This window comes from Coregonus lavaretus (assembly GCF_964263955.1).
Source record: "Coregonus lavaretus genome assembly, chromosome: 11".
NCBI classification, from domain to species: Eukaryota; Metazoa; Chordata; class Actinopteri; order Salmoniformes; family Salmonidae; genus Coregonus; species Coregonus lavaretus.
Window position 1 is genome coordinate 53,879,782 of NC_139998.1, and position 19,687 is coordinate 53,899,468.

Sequence of the window (19,687 nt, forward strand, 5' to 3'; positions counted from 1 at the left end):
AGGTATTTATGCCATCGTAACTTTCTCACTCATCATTATTCACGATTCATTCAGGATTATTGTATCATTTCAAATCCAGTGCTGGAGTACAAAAAAATGTGTCACTGTCCCAATACTTTTGGAGCTTACTGTATATTCTATTGTATATTAGAACCTTTGTTTTGAGTGTGTGACAATAGAAATGGAATTCCACATGCCCGTGCAATCTTAATGTCTCTCCTAATTTTTTCATCAAAGGTGAAAAGAGAGAAGGAGGTATCAGATTTCTTGATGACAAGACCACTCCCACTTTCAACCAGTATAATACTAGACAGACACCTGCTTGACAGACAGTGAAAGAAGAAAGTTTGTTTGTGTTGCTAACGAACCAATCTCTACTTCCCACATTCACAATGCTTTATATGATTATCTTTGTTGGAACGTTCGGCCTGTCCTCAGGGCAAAGCACAACGTGTAAGTAGCACTTCTGAATCCTATTTTTGTGTAGTCAATATATGTCTATGTACACTACCGTTCAAAAGTTTGGGGTCACTTAGAAATGTCCTTGTTTTCGAAAGAAAATCATTGTTTTTGTCCATTAAAATAACATCAAATTAATCAGAAATACAGTGTAGACATTGTTAATGTTGTAAATGGCTATTGTAGCTGGAAACGGCAGATTTTTTATGGAATATCGACATAGGCATACAGAGGCCCATTATCAGCAACCATCAGTCCTGTGTTCAAATGGCACGTTGTGTTTGCTAATCCAAGTTTATCATTTTAAAAGGCTAATTGATCATTAGAAAACCCTTTTGCAATTATGTTAGCACAGCTGAAAACTGTTGTGCTGATTAAAGAAGCAATAAAACTGGCCTTCTTGAGACTAGTTGAGTATCTGGAGCATCAGCAATTGTGGGTTCGATTGCAGGCTCAAAATGTCCAGAAACAAATAACTTTCTTCTGAAACTCGTCAGTCTATTGTTTTTCTGAGAAATGAAGGCTATTCCATGTGAGAAATTGCCAAGAAACTGAAGATCTCGTACAATGCTGTGTACTACTCCCTTCACAGAACAGCGCAAACTGGCTCTAACCAGAATAGAAAGAGGAGTGAGAGGCCCCGGTGCACAACTGAGCAAGAGAACAAATACATTAGTGTCTAGTTAGAGAAACAAATGCCTCACAGGTCCTCAACTGGCAGCTTCATTAAAAAGTACCCGCAAAACACCAGTCTCAACGTCAACAGTGAAGAGGCGACTCCGGGATGCTGACCTAGGCAGAGTTGCAAAGTAAAAGCCATATCTCAGACTGGCCAATAAAACGAAAAGATTAAGATGGGCAAAATAACACAGACACCTGAGAACACAGACATTTGATACCAGCCACCCAGACAGCTGATTAAACTGTGGATTTGCACAACTGAAGAATTTCTGCACAAACTGCCAGAAACCGTCTCAGGGAAGCTCATCTGCATGCTCATCATCCTCACCGGGGTCTTGACCTGACTGCAGTTCGGCTTCGTAACAGACTTCAGCAGGCAAATGCTTAACTTCGATGGCCACTGGCACGCTGGAGAAGTGTGTTCTTCACGGATGAAACCCGGTTTCAACTATACACTCTTAGATAAAAGGGTTCTAAAATGGTTATTTGGCTGTCCCCATAGGATAACCCTTTTTGGTTCCAGGGAAAACCCTTTTGGGTTCCACATAGAACCCTTTTGGGTTCCATGTAGAACCCTCTATGGAAAGAGTCCTACATGAAACCCAAAAGGCATCTACCTGGAACCAAAAGGTTTCTACCTGGAACCAAAAAGGGTTCTTCAAAAGGGTTCTCCTATGGGGACAACCGAAGAACCCTTTTAGGTTCTAGAGTGTGTTACGACCTGGCTCATAGTTCGTAACAACAAAGGGAGACCACGCATGACTTAAATGTAAAAAGGAACACATTTATTAAAAACTGAATAATAATAAATACAAAAACCGACCGAGCGTGAGGGACGTCACAATAGCAGCTTTTTCTCTAATAGATGGCGTCGTGTGGTCGAGCGGTTTGCCGATGTCGACCTTGTGAACAGAGTGCCCCCTGGTGGCCGGTGGGGTTATGGTATGGGCACGCATCAGCTATGGACAACTAACAAAATTGCATTTTATCGACGGCTATTTGAATACTGTGACGAGATCCTGAGGCCCATTGTTGTGCCATTCATCCACCGCCATCACCTCATGGATCAGCGTGATAATGCATGGATCCATGTCGCAAGGATCTGTACAAAATTCCCGGGAAGCTGAAAATGTTCTAGTTCTTCCATGGCCTGCGTACTCACCAGACATGTCACCCATTGAGCATGTTTGGGATGCTCTGGATCGATGTGTACGACAGCGTGTTCCAGTTCCCGCCAATATCCAGCAACTTCGCACAGCCATTGAGGAGGGGTGGGACAACATTCCACAGGCCACAATCAACAGCCTGATCAGCTCTATGCAAAGGAGATTTGTCGCGCTGCGTGAGGCAAATGGTGGTCTCACCAGTTACTGACTGGTTTTCTGATCCACACCCCTAACTTAAAAAATAAGATATCTGTGACCAACAGATGCATATCTGTATTCCCAGTCATCTGAAATCCACAGATTAGGGCCTAATGAACTTATTTCAATTGACTGATTTCCTTAAATGAACTGTAACTCAGTAAAATATTTGAAATTGTTGCATTTATATTTTTGTTCAGTGTAGTTAATCTGCCATATAGCCAGAGATGCTGAAAAAATAATGTTGCCTCCCAATAGCCAATGTTTGCCGGTCTGTCTTGCTTTTGGAGGTATGACTTGTTGGTATGCTTTGTAGGCTATAGCTTGCCTAAATAGCTGAATGTAGGCTAACTCCCCTCCTGAAAAAAGAACATGAAATCTCCCTGTTGTGTTGTGCTTATGTTAGCTTTGATTACCGTTATGACATAACAAATAACTAAGTTTGTACGAACAAACGGCAGCGGATTCACGGAGTGAGAGAGCACTGAGCAGCAGCTGAAAGGACTCAGAGGGGGGAGAATGCAGCGGATCCTGCACATGCGCAGAAATCTATGTATCTTTAGTCCAAAACTTCCGGGTTCCAGAAAATCCGGAACCGCAGCCACTCCTTATTTCTAAATAGGAGGCAGAAGTATGACAGAAGTATGACATCATACATTGCATCTCTCCTCTTATCCATAGGCTTAAGGCAATGTGTGCACACGTAGGTCTAAGGGCTCTTCGGCAGGAGACATGGATGTTTGTCCTCTCCATTGAATACAGTAACCGTACAATAGGCCTAGTTATAACAAACATGTAACTAGGTTTTTTTTATTGGCTTCAACATGGAAATATTTGTCTACACACATTTCATTCGCATTTCGAAAAATGCTCTGCATGTTCGAGCCATGGACAGCTGGACGTTTCCCAAACGTTATAATAATATTAGCCTACCATCACTGTTGATATGGCCTGTTGGTGACTTTGTGAAAGGGAAACAAACTAACAGGCCATTAGCCATGGCAACAAGCGGATTCAGCACCAAGGAATTACTGCGATTTGACAGTTAGGCCCTAAAGATTGAAAATTGAAGATTACATTTTTAAACAAAATAATCAAGGAAAAACAATAAGCAGTCCAATAAGCAGTTCCTAAACAGACTTCCTAAAGTCACATTTACATTTTAGTCATTTAGCAGACGCTCTTATCCAGAGCGACTTACAGTTAGTGAGCGCATACATTTTTCATACTGGCCCCCAGTGGGAAACGAACCCACAACCCTGGCGTTGCAAGCGCCATGCTCTACCAACTGAGCTACAGGGGACCTTTCATTCAATGGGCATCAAATCAAATCAATTTTTTACAGTGAAACGCTTACTTACAAGCCCTTGCGACAGACGTGAGTGCTATGGGTCGGTAGTCATTTAGGCAGGTTATCGCATATAGGCCAAATGAGTCCAAACTTTTCACAGAAGCTGCATGGACAAAAAATAATGTCCAATATAAAGAAAAAACGGGAATGCCTGTTGACTGTTTTGCTGCTCGTGATATTTTAATAAAACATTTGTTTATAGGCTACTAATTAGGCTAATGTGTGCCTCCGCTGGCAAAATCGATGCCATAACCAATTGTTTTACTGCTAAGACCAGCTTTTTGTTAGTCTTAAATATCAACAGCTGCTTGAAATTGGCACAATTGGCCCACGTTTTTTAAGGACACACCTCAAATATGTCCACCCCTCCCACCTCAGCGCAAGCGAGCTGATATAAGACAGGTAAATTACCAATCCTGGCGCCAGGGTTGGAAAATAGCAGAGCGCTGACTTTTACAAGTCGAAATTGCCAAAGAGCGTTTTGATACCAGCGCCCCTGCCTTAATGCCAGCCGAAAATAGAGCCCTACATGTTCTTCAAAACCTAAATTAAATGTCAACCTTTCCCAGTCAACTGGTGGTGGTAAAAGAGAAGAGAAGCTTGTTTGCATTCAGTCAAACTCTAACAGCATACCACTGTTGCAATGACATGACTGTAACAATTCTCTGTTTTTGTTATGACAGCATTAACTTATTATTGGACGTTTAGGCTATATTTTCTGTGGCAACACATCCTCCACTGTATTCAAATTCCACAGCATTTCAAACATTTGGGATTGAGTGGTAAACACCAAGTCTTTTGCAAAATTGTGCGACAGGCTTTACATTTGTTTAATCAGCATTGATGATAATCTGTTTTTGCTGCAACAATTCTTTTTTCCACAACCACAACTCCTACAACCACAACTGCTGTCCCAGTGCCTACATCAACCTCCACAACTCCTATAACCTCAACTGCTGTTCCAGTGTCTGCACCCCTAACCACAAGTTCTACAACCTCAACTGCTTTCCCGGTTCTTACTACTACATTAAACCCCATAACTCCTACAACCTCAACTGCTTTCCTGGTTCCTACTACTACATCAACAACCACAACTCCTCCAACCACAACTGATGTCACGGTGACTACATCCACAACCACAACCACAACATCACAGTTTGATTCGTTTTCTACATCAACACCCGCAACTCCTATAACCTCATCGATAACTACAGCAAGTAAGTGGGCTTTAAAAAAAAAAATGTTTTATGTACATTGTGGGCCAAATATGACTGACAAAGTTTGCTTGCCATCAATTTAGTTAGTTCTTAATAGATTATTGATCTAAAAGGGATTTACAGTACTAACATACAGCCTACATTATATTGTATTCAACTTCATCTACTTCCTGAGCATGGCATGTACTGTTTCTATCTGTCATCGTAAAGATCCTAATGCATCATCCCAATTTTGAAACATTCCCAATCATCGTCATGTTATTCATATACATTTATAGTGTGTTGTACAATGTGCAGAACAAGCTCTAAAAGATCAAAGGAAAGCATTCCTTTAGGTATTAACTTCATTATTAGGCCTATAATCCTCATATTAACCTGAGGGTTACTAAGGGTCAGCATTGCTAAGACTGTTCATTCTGACTGGTGCCTCTTGATTTGTCACAACAGATTCATATTTAATCAATTGTTATTAGTGTACAATAATTATCATTTCGACCCCATCCACCACCAAATATGGAGAGTGGTAGGTACTCAGTAATGTGTTGTTCTGGATTTACCACAAACATAACACTTTGTATTCAGGACATAAAGTGAATTTAGTGCCTTGTTGCAAACTGAATGCATGTTTTGGAATATTTTTATTCTGTACAGGATTCCTTCTTTTCACTCTGTCATTTAGGTTAGTTTTGTGGAGTAACTACACTGTTGTTGATCCATCATCAATTTTCTCCTATCACAGCCATTAAACTCTGTAACTGTTTTAAAGTCACCATTGGCCTCTTGGTGAAATCCCTTAGCTGTTTCCTTCTTCTCCGGCAACTGAGTTAGGAAGGACGCCTGTATCTTTGTAGTGACTGGGTTTATTGATACACCATCCAAAGTGTAATTAATAACTTCACCATGCTCAAAGGGATATTCAATGTCTGCTTTTTTTTTTTACCCATCTACCAATAGGTGCCCTTCTTTGCGAGGCACTGGAAAACCTTGCTAGTCTTTGTGGTTGAATCTGTGTTTGAAATTCACTGCTCGACTGAGGGACCTTACAGATAATTGTATGTGTGGGGTACATAGATGAGATAGTCATTCAAATATCATGTTAAACACTATTATTGCACAAAGAGTGAGTCCATGCAACTTATTGTGTGACTTGTTAAGCACATTTTTACACCTGAACTTATTTAGGCTTACCATAACAAAGGGGTTGAATACTTATTGACTCAAGACATTTCAGCTTTTCATTTTTTATTAATTTGTAAAAATGTATAATTCCACTTCGACATTATGGTGTATTGTGTGTAAACCAGTGACACAAAATCTCAATTTAATCAATTTTAAATTCAGGCTGTAACACAACAAAATGTGGAAAAGGTCAAGGGGTGTGAATACTTTCTGAAGGCACTGTACAAGGGAAGGGATCCAAAAATCACAGTGTTGCAGAAATGTGGAAATATATAGTACGACATGTTTGTAGTTCTAGTTTGTATTGAGTTTGATCCACTCCCTGAACATTGATGTTAACTATTTATGTGTCTCATCACTTCCATCTTCCTCAGACCTGACCACGTTTGCACATGCAGTGGTGAAGTTATCCAGCTATGAAAATCTTGATAACGATGGAATCGTTTCAAACATTGAGGAGGTATGTTGACAATCTATCTGATTTGACCTTTGTCTGTCTTCTCCCTGTCTGTAAGTCAGGGTTGATGTCAATTCAGAATTGAATTGCGAATGCTTGATAAATTCCAATTCCTTTTCTAATTTTGAATTGAAATGGTAAACAGGATGCAGAATTTGAATGAATTAAAATTAAATTGATTGATTGAAATTCCCAACGTTACGGTAAATGGTTAGAAACTGTAAATCTATAGATTCCCAGTCATGCTGGTGAATCTTTAGACTTGGCCAAGAGAATCTGCTAAATGTGTAAAGAGAAGCCTTTTGAACAGTGGTGGGTTGATGCAGGCAGATACTGTCATGGGTGTGCGTGCAAGCGATGGGTTAGAAAGCGATAGGTTAGATCCACCCAGGACAAGGACCTGCTTTTGTGTTTGAAATCAGTTTTCTGCTTGCATGTGTTAGATTAATTACTTTTTTGTTCCGTTTTGCTTCAGAAGAGTTAGCTATGAGGCATGAAGAGCAGTATGCTGGAGGTTCGGTGAGAAAACTTGACAGGAGAGCAAAATCAACATGATTGATAGTGTTGGTTTGACCTAGATAGATCTCACCAAGAGCTTTCTGTTGCTCTAAAATACCCAAGTTACTTATTTGGCCCGAAATGTAACTTTGCCCCATACACGCAGAACCATGCTACTATCTGCCTGCATAATATTTCTACTGATGTTCAAAAAGGCCTCTCTTTACACATTTACCAGGATATATAGAAAATTATTTATCTATCTGGTAAATCTATAGATTCCCCTGTAAATGTATAGATTTACCAATAAGATGAGGAAGCTGTACATGTACAGATAATTGTATTTGATTTATTGTTTTTACACATTTACAGTAGCATATACATCACAATATATGTATTGTATTTCAGTTCTTGAAGCAAATCGGCAGTAATGCCCTTGGACCTCTGAAGATAACAGTGAAACGTGTGACAAAATGTAGCGGCGCCCAGTGTGGAGACCGGCAACAACCCTCCACTAGCCCTGAACCCAGCACACTCACCCAGCAACAACCCTCCTCTAGCCCTGAACCCAGCACACTCACCCAGCAACAACCCTCCTCTAGCCCTGAACCCAGCACACTCACCACACCCCGCACCTCCCCTCCAGTCACCGATCCAGTTTCATAATCATGACTGATTCATCAGACGTCTGTATAGTGTAGTGTATTAAGATTATGACCATTCTAGAGGAACAAAGAGGGGATGTTTATCTTAGTTCAAAAGTAGCCATTTGTAGGGTGACGCCCCAGGGGAGACAGGTGATTGGACAGCAGAGGGATCAACCCATATTTTTGCATTGTTTATAAGTATATGCTGGACGAAGAAGAGGTTAGAGCAGACATTACAATTCGAGGACACTGCTCTCCGGGTGGTCATGACATCCGTCACTTATGCTGAAATCTTGTGATATGAATAAAACTTATGATCAAATGTTCAGTATGAGCGGACTCCTTTGTTTATCAGCAATAATTGCCAGCATTTACTCGATACTACAATAGCCTACTTGTTGACTGTTAACTTGTTAATTTTAAGGCAGTGGGGTAACTTAAAATGGAGGTACATAAATATATGTCATACAAGTTTGTACTCTAATTTTAAAGGAATAGCTATGATTTTTAAAAGTGAGTGACATTGGTAACACTTCACATTGAGGTATCCTTTAAGTGGGTTGTGAAGGGTTTATAAATACTTTAACATCAACCATATTGACTGGGATTTGTCATGAGCCTCTCACTCCACCGGGTTACCACCTTAATTTTCTTCCACTCTGCTCACCACTCTCTCTACTCAGCCTAACTAGCTCCACCTGTCCCTGCTCTGCTCTGCTCTAATTACTCTGCCAGCTGCGCTGCATTACCCACTACCTCTCCCAGTATTTAAAGCCCTGTCTTTCAGCTCTCCTTTGTCAGATCGTCTGCAAAGCTCACACCCGGAACCTGTTTGCTCGCGCTTCTGGCTCACCCTGGTTTTGTGTTCCCGGACCTGCCTGATGTTTGGATACTCTTCTGCCCCAGGAGATCCAGACCTGCTTTTTGCCATAACGACTCCTGACTACTCTTCGATCCCGGACTTCTGGACCACCCACCACCGGCTTCATAGGACGCATCGCTGCCACTGGGGGGGGGCACAGACCCAGCACATTGGACGGGATCCCTGTTACCCCTGGAGCCTTCACTCACTCCCTACTTCCCTTTTCCCTTAAGTTTTAATAAACTTTCTGGTGTGACGCAATTGTGGTCCTCTGGTCGTCTGTCTGAACCGTGACAGTACGATCTGACCATTATGGACTCAGCGCACACTTCCCCCGACATGGAAACCGACGAGCATGAGCAGCAGTTCCAGCAGCAGCAACAACAACTCGCCATGATCATTCAACTCCTCACCAACCTTACCCCAGCCAGTCTGCCCACCAGCCCTGCCCCCGAGTTACCTGCCCCGGTCATTGCAGCCGCTGCTCCGGAACCCAAGATTGGAAACCCCGAGCGGTTCAACGGCGATTCAACCCAGGTCCGGCCATTCCTGACTAGCTGCCGACTTCAGTTCTCCTTGCAGCCAAGGACCTTCGCCACGGAGGGGGCTAAAGTTGGGTATGCCATCACTCACCTGACGGGCCGAGCTCGACTCTGGGGAACAGCAGAGTTCGAACGTCAAACCCCCGCATGTGCAACCTTCGACCTGTTTGCTGAGGAGATGCTGAAGGTGTTTGACCTGGATTCACCAACCGCAGAGGCGTCTCGTGAACTGTTCAGTATTCGACAAGGCAGACGTACAGTCGCAGACCATTCCATCGACTTCCGAACCCTGGCTAGACGAAGTTCTTGGAACACACCATCGTTGGTGGACGCGTTCTTCCATAGTTTGGCTGACTATATCAAGGACGAGTTGGTCTCCCATGAACTGCCTTCCACTCTTGATGAAGCCATCGCACTGACTGTCAGGATCGACAGAAGGATACAGACCCGTCGTCGTGAGAGGGGGCGCCAAGGTCCACCTACTACCGGCATTCGGAGAGATCCGACTGGGCTCCTGTCATCTACTGCCACTCACCCAGGTCAGCTTGATCAGTCTGAGCCTATGGAGATTGGGCGAGCCTCTCTCACTCCTGCAGAGCGCCAGCGCCGCTTCACCTCAAACCTCTGCCTCTATTGTGGAGGTGATGGACATCGTGTGGTACCTGCCCTTTAAAGGGCCGAAGCTCACCGGGCATAGGGGGAGTCCGGTTGAGTTCAATGACCATCCAGTCCTCCGACCGCAAACCCCTGCTGCAAGTTCACCTCCGCCTCTCTGACTCAACTCACACCCTGGCTGCTCTGGTGGATTCTGGCGCCGAAGCCAACATAATGGACATCAAGCTGGCACGCCAACTGGGACTGGAGAACCTCCGTTTGACACCTCCTATTCCTGCCCGGGCACTGGACGGACACTTACTCGGATCGGTCACTCATGTCACGGCCCCGGTCTCGATGGGTCTGTCCGGAAACCATCAAGAAACTATCCAGTTTCACCTGCTCCCCTCTCCAGGCCAACCCCTCATCCTGGGTTACCCATGGCTCCGCCGGCACAACCCTCAGCTCGACTGGGTGACCGGGGTGATCAGGGAGTGGGGAGAGGACTGCCACCGAACCTGCCTGCTTGCTGCCGCACTACCCCCTCGGCCAGTACCTACTAACTCCGCTCCTGACCTCTCCAATGTCCCAGAATGCTACCATGGTCTCAGAGAAGTGTTTAACAAAGCAAGAGCCACATCTCTGCCCCCTCACCGACCGTACGACTGTGCCATCGACCTCCTCCCTGGAACAGCCCCTCCAAAGGGCCGTCTTTATTCGTTGTCTGCTCCTGAAAGAAAGTCCATGGAGGACTACATCAATGGCTCTCTGTCCGCAGGATTAATCCGTTCATCTTCATCTCCTGCTGGTGCTGGCTTCTTCTTTGTGGGGAAGAAGGACGGATCTCTTCGCCCCTGCATCGACTACAGGGGACTCAACGACATCACAGTGAAAAACCGTTACCCTCTGCCTCTGCTCACCTCTGCTTTTGAGTTGCTCCAGGGAGCCACTGTTTTTACCAAGTTGGATCTCAGAAACGCTTACCACCTAGTGCGGATCCGGGAGGGAGATGAATGGAAAACCGCATTCAATACACCAACAGGCCACTACGAGTATCTGGTTATGCCTTTTGGACTCACCAATGCTCCTGCTGTGTTCCAGGCTCTAGTGAATGATGTACTGCGGGACATGTTAAACAAGTTTGTCTTCGTTTACCTGGATGACATCTTGATCTACTCCAGAAACCTGTCTGAACACACCCGCCATGTCCAGCAAGTCCTTCACCGTCTTCTGGAGAATTCCCTCTACGCCAAGGCAGAGAAATGTGAGTTTCACGTCAAGACAGTGGCGTTCCTGGGGTACATAGTGGCAGAGGGAAGTATCCAAATGGATCCTGCCAAAGTATCAGCAGTCACTTCATGGCCAGTTCCGGAGAACAGAAAGAAGCTGCAACAGTTTCTGGGGTTTGCTAACTTCTATAGAAAGTTTATCCGGAACTACAGTACCGTTGCTGCCCCTCTCACTGCTCTAACCAGCACCAAGCAACCCTTCACCTGGACCCCAGCAGCCGACAAAGCCTTCAGTACCCTCAAGGTGAGGTTCACCTCCGCTCCCATCCTCCAGATGCCTGATGTGGACCGGCAATTCATTGTGGAGGTGGACGCCTCGGATGTGGGAGTTGGTGCTGTGATTTCTCAGTGGGCTGCGGAGGATAGGAAGCTCCATCCCTGTGCCTTTTTCTCACGTCGGTTGTCCCCCTCTGAGTGCAATTACGACATAGGGAACCGTGAGCTGCTGGCTGTGAAGCTTGCCTTGGAGGAGTGGCGTCACTGGCTGGAGGGGTCCACCATTCCATTTCTCGTTTGGACCGATCATAAGAACTTGGAGTACATCCGCACGGCCAAACGGTTGAACTCCAGGCAGTCCCGCTGGGCCCTGTTCTTCACCAGGTTTAATTTCACTCTGTCATACCAGCCTGGATCACGCAACACCAAGCCAGACGCCCTCTCCCGTCAATTCCAGAAGGATGACACCCCCTCCAAGGACCCTGTGTCGATTCTGCCAAGTCCCTGCATCGTAGCAGCTCTGACCTGGGCTGTTGAGGAACAGGTGCTGGAAGCTCTCCGTAACCAGCCAGGTCCCAGCACTTGCCCAGCTGACCGCCTTTTTGTCCCCGAAAACCTGAGGTCCCAGGTCGTTCAGTGGGGACATGACTCCCGCCTAGCTTGTCACCCTGGCTCCACCCGCACTTACAACCTGCTCGCCCAGAGGTTCTGGTGGCCCTCTCTGAGAAAGGATGTACGGGAATTCGTCCAAGCCTGCCCCATCTGCAACCAACACAAGTCGTCCTGCCAGCCCCCAGCCGGATTGCTGCAGCCCCTGCCTGTGCCCAGACGTCCCTGGTCTCACATCGCCCTTGACTTTGTCACGGGGCTGCCCCCTTCAAGTGGCATGACCGTCATTCTCACCATAGTTGACCGATTCAGCAAGATGGCACACTTCATTCCCCTCCCCAAGCTCCCAACCGCCAAGGAGACCGCCCAGGTGGTCCTGGAGCACGTCTTCCGGATCCACGGACTGCCAAAGGATGTAGTTTCTGACCGTGGTCCACAATTCTCCTCCGCTTTTTGGAAGGAGTTCTGTCACCTGCTGGGAGCCACAGTCAGTCTGACTTCCGGATTCCATCCCCAATCCAATGGGCAGTCAGAGCGGGCAAATCAGGAGCTCGAGAAGGCACTGCGATGCATGACTTCACGCAACCCCCACTCCTGGTCGCAGCAATTGACATGGGTGGAGTACGCACACAATTCTCTGACCTGCTCTGCCATCGGTATGTCCCCTTTCCAATGTGTTTATGGATACCAGCCTCCTCTATTTGCCAGCCAGGAAGAGGAGGTTACTTGCCCATCTGCACTTGCTTTTGCCCGTCGATGTCGCCGCACCTGGTCACAAGCCCGAGCCACACTCCTCAGATCCGTTGCCAGCTACACTACCGGGGCCAACCGTCGGAGAATTCCTGCTCCCACCTACCATGTTGGTCAAAGGGTGTGGTTGTCATCGAAGAACCTGCCACTCAGGGTGGAGTCGCAGAAGCTGGCACCTCGGTTCATTGGCCCATTCCCTATCATAAGAGTGATTAGCCCAACTGCTGTCCGGCTCCAACTGCCTAATTCCCTGAGGGTGCACCCCACTTTCCATGTGTCTAAGATTAAGCCCATTCATGAGAGTCCGCTGGTCCCTGCTGCGCCTTGTCCTCCTCCTCCACGGCTCGTCGATGGTGGTCTGGTTTACACCGTCCGCCGCCTGCTTCGGTCCAGACGGAGGGGTAGGGGTCTCCAGTACCTCATTGACTGGGAGGGCTATGGACCTGAGGAAAGGACCTGGGTGCCAGCTAGTCGGATTGTGGATAGGACTCTCATCACCGCCTTCCACCAACGGCATCCTGATCAACCTGCAATCCGTAGGGGCCGCCCCAGAGGGGTCCCTAACCGTCCTGCCCGCTCGGCTTCCTGTCCTGTGCCTGATCCTGTCTCGGGACCTGTCCCATCTCCCGACCACGGCCCTCCGGCTTCCTCCGAGGATGAGGACGTTCACTCGGACCGTTCGGAGGAGTTCTAGCCCTCCTCCGGCTCCCCTCCTCCCGCCCGGCGTGGTGTTGCTCTTGGGACTTCTGGGGCCGTCCCTTGGGGGGGGGGTTCTGTCATGAGCCTCTCACTCCACCGGGTTACCACCTTAATTTTCTTCCACTCTGCTCACCACTCTCTCTACTCAGCCTAACTAGCTCCACCTGTCCCTGCTCTGCTCTGCTCTAATTACTCTGCCAGCTGCGCTGCATTACCCACTACCTCTCCCAGTATTTAAAGCCCTGTCTTTCAGCTCTCCTTTGTCAGATCGTCTGCAAAGCTCACACCCGGAACCTGTTTGCTCGCGCTTCTGGCTCACCCTGGTTTTGTGTTCCCGGACCTGCCTGATGTTTGGATACTCTTCTGCCCCAGGAGATCCAGACCTGCTTTTTGCCATAACGACTCCTGACTACTCTTCGATCCCGGACTTCTGGACCACCCACCACCGGCTTCATAGGACGCATCGCTGCCACTGGGGGGGGGCACAGACCCAGCACATTGGACGGGATCCCTGTTACCCCTGGAGCCTTCACTCACTCCCTACTTCCCTTTTCCCTTAAGTTTTAATAAACTTTCTGGTGTGACGCAATTGTGGTCCTCTGGTCGTCTGTCTGAACCGTGACAGGATTAGGTTATGTTCTGGTAATGTATTTTACTGCATGACAGGGACTGGTATATAGTATAATCAACAAGTTTAAATTAATATGTGGAAATATCTCAGTTGACTCTGAACTTGGATGCAGTAAATGAAAGGCTCTGAATTAAACCCCTTTTTCTCAAAAGTATGGCAGACTATTTAGAATTAGATTTTTTTTTTGCTGTTTTATTACTTTTTAAGATGTATTATTTTTGTCTTGTTATCCTTTCTCTAAGTCAACAAACCTGTTTTTCAACCCCATTGTGGTATGTTAGTTTGGGCCCCTCTCAATCAAACCTGTTTCAAGGCGTTTTTAGGTACAGACAAAACAACTTTCTTTTTGTGCTCATTTGGAATCATTGATTTAAAATAACATGCCCAAATCATCTCTTATGTTGATTATGTTGCTAACTGACTTGATTTAAAATTACTTTCAGATGATGTGGACATGACATTTAAAACATGCTGTGTGGTAGATTGACTTAGATGGGGTTTTGGTTCAAAAATGCTAATATTAGCATTTGTAGGCAGTGGCTAGTTTAAAGGAGGGCTGAACATACTGATTTCGCCTCGGTTTTCCTCCTTCTCATTAGGAAAAATGCATACTTTAAGCATATGTTTTCATTTCAGTCGCCTCCATCTCCTCTAAATGAAGCTTATTGTAGAGATTTTGTTTCTATTGATAATGTAAAATTAACAGCCATACAGAAAGACTAATGTGAAGGTGAAATTACAGAGGAGGAACTTCTGGATGCAATTAAAGACTTTAAGTCCAGGAAAACTCCAGGGTTGGATGGCATACCAGTCGAGGTATACCAAACCTTTTTTGATATACTCAGAGGACCGGTATTAGCATGTTTTAACCACTCTTATGTAAATGGTAGATTATCAGACACTCAAGAAGAAGGTCTGATTTTATTATTACTGTAACAGGATACAAGTGGAAAATATAAAGATCCAGTCCATAAAAAAAATTGGAGGCCCCTTACACTTCAGTGTTGTGATGCAAAAATTATAGCAAAATGTATAGCGCATATAATTAAAAAGGCATTGTCTGACATTATTCATTCTAATCAGACAGGTTTTTTACATGGAAGATACATTGGAGATAATATAAGGCAAGTACTGGAAACAATAGAACACTATGACAAATCTGGGAAACCAGGCCTGCTATTCATAGCAGACTTCGAAAAGGCATTTGATAAAGTATGACTGGGGTTTATACAGTGGGGAGAACAAGTATTTGATACACTGCCGATTTTGCAGGTTTCCCTACTTACAAAGCATGTAGAGGTCTGTAATTTCCAGAAAATCACATTGTATGATTTTTAAGTAATTTATTTGCATTTTATTGCATGACATAAGTATTTGATACATCAGTAAAGCAGAACTTAATATTTGGTACAGAAACCTTTGTTTGCAATTACAGAGATCATATGTTTCCTGTAGGTCTTGACCAGGTTTGCACACACTGCAGCAGGGATTTTGGCCCACTCCTGCATACAGACCTTCTCCAGATCCTTCAGGTTTTGGGGCTGTCGCAGGGAAATACGGACTTTCAGCTCCCTCCAAAGATTTTCTATTGGGTTCAGGTCTGGAGACTGGCTAGGCCACTCCAGGACCTTGAGATGCTTCTTACGGAGCCACTCCTTAGTTGCCCTGGCTGTGTGTTTCGGGTCGTTGTCATGCTGGAAGACCCAGCCACGACCCATCTTCAATGCTCTTACTGAGGGAAGGAGGTTGTTGGCCAAGATCTCGCGATACATGGCCCCATCCATCCTCCCCTCAATACGGTGCAGTCGTCCTGTCCCCTTTGCAGAAAAGCATCCCCAAAGAATGATGTTTCCACCTCCATACTTCACGGTTGGGATGGTGTTCTTGGGGTTGTACTCATCCTTCTTCTTCCTCCAAACACGGCGAGTGGAGTTTAGACCAAAAAGCTCTATTTGTGTCTCATCAGACCACATGACCTTCTCCCATTCCTCCTCTGGATCATCCAGATGGTCATTGGCAAACTTCAGACGGGCCTGGACATGCGCTGGCTTGAGCAGGGGGACCTTCCGTGCGCTGCAGGATTTTAATCCATGACGGCGTAGTGTGTTACTAATGGTATTCTTTGAGACTGTGGTCCCAGCTCTCTTCAGGTCATTGACCAGATCCTGCCGTGTAGTTCTGGGCTGATCCCTCACCTTCCTCATGATCATTGATGCCCCACGAGATGAGATCTTGCATGGAGCCCCAGACCGAGGGTGATTGACCGTCATCTTGAACTTCTTCCATTTTCTAATAATTGCGCCAACAGTTGTTGCCTTCTCACCAAGCTGCTTGCCTATTGTCCTGTAGCCCATCCCAGCCTTGTGCAGGTCTACAATCTTATCCCTGATGTCCTTACACAGCTCTCTGGTCTTGGCCATTGTGGAGAGGTTGGAGTCTGTTTGATTGAGTGTGTGGACAGGTGTCTTTTATACAGGTAATGAGTTCAAACAGGTGCAGTTAATACAGGTAATGAGTGGAGAACAGGAGGGCTTCTTAAAGAAAAACTAACAGGTTTGTGAGAGCCGGAATTCTTACTGGTTGGTAGGTGATCAAATACTTATGTCATGCAATAAAATGCAAATTAATTACTTAAAAATCATACAATGTGATTTTCTGGATTTTTGTTTTAGATTCCGTCTCTCACAGTTGAAGTGTACATATGATACAAATTACAGACCTCTACATGCTTTGTAAGTAGGAAAACCTGAAAAACCGTCAGTGTATCAAATACTTGTTCTCCCCACTGTATATAAATGCCTGGAGCATTTCAATTTAGGAGAATCTCTTATAAAATGGGTCAAAATCATGTATAGTATCCCTAGGTGTAAAATAGTAAATAATGGCTATTTCTCAGAAAGTTTTAAACTGTCAAGAGGAGTGAAACAAGGTTGTCCACTATCGGCATATCTATTTATTATGGCCATCGAGATGTTAGCTATTAAAATCAGATCCAACAATAATATCAAGGGATTAGAAATCCAGGGCTTAAAAACAAAGGTGTCATTGTATGCTGATGATTCATGTTTTCTTTTAAATCCACAACTACAATCCCTCCACAGCCTCATAGAGGATCTAGATACATTGTATAACCTCTCTGGATTACAACCAAATTATGACAAATGTACTATATTACGGATTGGATCACTAAAACATTAAAATTTTACATTACCATGTAGTTTACCAATAAAATGGTCTGATGGTGATGTGGATATACTCGGAATACATATATGGTCAAATAGTCAAAGCTATTTGCTGCTCTGGCACCCCAATGGTGGAACAAGCTCCCCCACGATGCCAGGACAGCGGAGTCACTGAGACACAGCGGAGACACTTGAAACCCTACCTCTTTAAGGAATACCTGGAATAGTATAAAGTAATCCTCCTCCCCCACCCCACCCATAAAAATAAAAAAAAGTGGTTGTCCCACTGGCTATCATAAGTTGAATGCACCAATTTGTAAGTCGCTCTGGATAAGAGCGTCTGCTAAATGATGTAAATGTAAATGTAAATGTACATATCCCAAAGGAAATAAATGATCTCACTCCACTACATTTTAATAGAAAATTAGCAAAAATAGATAAGATCTTGCTACCATGGAAAGGTAAATACCTGTCAATTTGTGATTAACTCTTTAGTATTATCCCAGTTTACCTATTTGCTTATGGTCTTGCCTACGCCTAGCGAACAGTTTTTTAAATTATATGAGAAAAAAATATTCAATTTAATTTGGAACGGCAAGCCAGACAAAATTAAAAGGGCCTATTTATATAATGAATATGAATTCGGAGGACAGAAATTATTAAATATTAAAGCATTAGACCTATCACTAAAAGCTTCAGTCATACAAAAGTTATACTTAAATCCGAACTGGTTCTCTAGCAAATTAGTAAGATTGTCTCACCCAATGTTCAAGAATGGCCTTTTTCCCTTTATTCAGATTACAACCACTCACTTTCAGTTATTTGAAAAGGAAATAATCTCCCAAATATCACAATTTCTAAAACAAGCCATAGAAAGTTGGTTGCAATTTCAATTTAATCCTCCAGAAACGACAGAACAAATAATTCAACAAATATTGTGGTTAAACTCAAATATACTAATTGACAAAAAAACTTATTTTTTTGACAAAATGTTTAAAAAAGGTATAATCTTCGTAAATGATATCATCGGTAGGACTGGTGGAGTTATGTCGCACATGCAGCTAACAAAAACATATGGAAATGTCTGCTCTACCCAAAATTACAACCAAATAATTGCAGCCTTACCGCAAAAATGGAAGAGGAAAGTGGAAGGGGGATAAAGTAAGGAACTTGTCTGTCGGCCTTGCATTAAAGAACATAATTGGTTCAAGAAAACTGTGATAAATAAAAAAGTATACCAGTTTCATTTAAGGACCAAAGGATTGACAGCCGTCCCATATAGATTGCAAAATAGTTGGGAAGAGATTTTTGACATACCGATCCCATGGCATAGTGTTTATGAAATGATACGCAAAACGACAACAGATTCAAAACTTAGAATCTTTCAATTTAAATTATTATATAAAATTCTTGCTACCAATATAATGTTATTTATATGGGGGATACAATCTTCCCAACTCTGCAGATTTTGCTGCGAAGAGACAGAATCATTAGATCATTTGTTTCAGTACTGTCCATTTGTAGCTTGTTTTTGGACACAGGTCCAGGAATGGCTAAAGGATTGCAATATTTACCTGGAGCTAACCTTGCAGATAGCATTACTGGGTGATCTGAAAAGTAATAGTCAATCGATCATTAATATAATAATACTTTTAGCAATAATGTTTATTTTCAATTTACAATCTGTAGAAACAATGAGAAAAATAAAGAACTTTTGTAAAACATCAAAGTACAGTTGAAAAATATATGGCAAATAGAAATCTTATATGGATGGTGTTAAGAGATAGATGGGAGGTGTTTACATTTTAGTCATTTAGCAGACACTCTTATCCAGAACGACTTACAGTTAGTGCATACATTTATTTATTTTTTCTTCATACCCGCCGTGGGAATCAAACCCACAACCCTGGCATTGCAAACGCCATGCTCTACAAACTGAGCTACATCCCCTGCCGGCCATTCCCTCCCCTACCCTAGACCAATTGTGCGCCACCCCATGGGTCTCCCGGTCACGGCCGGCTACGACAGAGCCTGGATACGAACCAGAATCTCTAGTGGCACAGCTAGCACTGCGATGCAGTGCCTTAGACCACTGCGCCACTCAGGAGATCGAATGGAGTTGAAGTATGGGACTAATAACAACTAACAACAACTAATAACAAGATAACTAATAATGTAAGCATACTGTGTCCATAATAAATATATAGGTTGTAGGTTGGGAGCTTTTGTGAAAGAGCACAGTTAGAAAGATATGGCATATAGAAGCAAACCGGATGGACATCATGAAAATGATCGGAGAGGTTGAGAGTAGAAGAAGTTCAGGAGAAGAAACAAACAAAATATAATTATTGTAAAATTGACTGTGTCCATAAAATGTATATAGTAAGTATAAGTTGGAAGTAGAGGCCTAAGTATTGTTGTTCACTAGTTTACTCCAATTAGGGAAAGGGTGGTTGGGTT

General features: G+C 44.2%; 1 long non-coding RNA gene across 1 annotated transcript; it reads left to right on the forward strand.

Annotated features, from left to right (window-relative positions):
* Window positions 1-287: 287 nt before the first annotated feature.
* LOC311137123 lies at window positions 288-15,113 on the forward strand. Its single transcript, XR_014613916.1, has 6 exons — window positions 288-453; window positions 4,773-5,072; window positions 6,626-6,711; window positions 7,615-7,723; window positions 7,809-8,463; window positions 14,040-15,113. It is a non-coding gene; the product is annotated as an uncharacterized lncRNA (long non-coding RNA).
* The last annotated feature ends 4,574 nt before the right edge of the window (window positions 15,114-19,687 follow it).